The sequence below is a fragment of the Octopus bimaculoides genome, chromosome 20 (assembly GCF_001194135.2).
Source record: "Octopus bimaculoides isolate UCB-OBI-ISO-001 chromosome 20, ASM119413v2, whole genome shotgun sequence".
Classification (NCBI taxonomy): Eukaryota; Metazoa; Mollusca; class Cephalopoda; order Octopoda; family Octopodidae; genus Octopus; species Octopus bimaculoides.
In genome coordinates, this window is record NC_069000.1 from 10,086,289 (window position 1) to 10,087,679 (window position 1,391).

Genomic DNA, 1,391 nt, shown 5'->3' on the forward strand with positions numbered 1-1,391 from the left:
TTATCAGTAGATGAATTTTGGGGAAGAAAATTTCTCCAGTACAAAACTAATTGATTTTATCTGTCATGTGACTACTGTAAGTTCAATAATCTTCTCAAATCCTAAGACGATTAACTTTGTAAAGTGAGGCAAGAAGAGAAGAGAGAGTGAATACAACAAAGCTGTTTTCTGGTCAATAACTTCTCCTTATTTCTTGTGAAGGAATTCAATTCCTACAGGGGGAAAGATGTAATAATATGCTGCAACAACCCCAGCCCATCCATCCCAGCAGATAGTGAGGTGAAGATTGATAAATCTACAAATGCAGGATTGCATCACCAGAACAAAAAAAAAAAAAAAAAAAAAAAAAAAAGAAAAGAAAAGAAAAGAAAAGAACAAGCAGGAAAGGTAATTTGTTTGATGGTCAACCTTTTAAAACCCCCAGAAAATGCTGCTGTCTACTTTCATTTTCTGCTAGTATTTTTAATGAACTCACCTTCTTTGAAACAACAGCTACTGTAGGACTGTCTGTCTGTCACACCTAATTCAATCCATTGATGCACATTTTTTTCCTCTTCCTTCATACTAACTGCTTAACTGTTTTTTGAACCCCACCAACCCATCCAGGACTTGCCCAGGGTTTTTTGATACAAACTTCCTGTTTTAAAGTTAATCTAAATTACAAAACCTACGATCAGAATGTAATTTTAATGTTTCAAACACCAGATTAATAAAAACAAAGTTATGCTACTAAATTTTTAATAATTTCCAGAATTTAATCCGAACAAAGGCAGAGTATTTCAACACAACTATGAAAAGGGTTTAAAACATAGCTTTGATTGATACATTATCATGTTAAAGGACTTGTGTAATAACTACCTTGTTGTTTCATTTGCATGTATTTTGAGAACATATTCACACAGACACAGAGACACACATATACACACACACACGAATGGGCTTCTGCACTGCTGCCATCAGTGACTTTTCATTTATGAGAGATTGGTCAGCTCAAGGTTTAAGGTGCAAGAAATTTGCCAACCAATATACCAAACTGTGAAACTGAACGAAGAATCATCTGGCTGTTAATTACAAATCTGAGTTTGTGACATGGGTGAAAGTTTATATCCTTCCATCTATTCTTCATAGGCGCAGACATAGCTGTGTAGTTAAGAAGCTCACTTTGCAACCCTATATATATATATATATATATATCATCATCATCATCATCATCGTTTAACGTCCGCTTTCCATGCTAGCATGGGTTGGACGATTTGACTGAGGACTGGTGAAACCGGATGGCAACACCAGGCTCCAGTCTGATTTGGCAGAGTTTCTACAGCTGGATGCCCTTCCTAACGCCAACCACTCAGAGAGTGTAGTGGGTGCTTTTACGTGTCACCCGCACGAAA

The 1,391-nt window shown here is 36.5% G+C and overlaps 1 protein-coding gene across 7 annotated transcripts in view; it reads right to left on the reverse strand.

Moving 5' to 3' along the window:
* Window positions 1–1,391, reverse strand: part of LOC106875384 (uncharacterized) — a 427,703-nt gene that overhangs the window by 87,015 nt on the left and 339,297 nt on the right. The gene's annotated exons all lie outside the window — the stretch shown is intronic.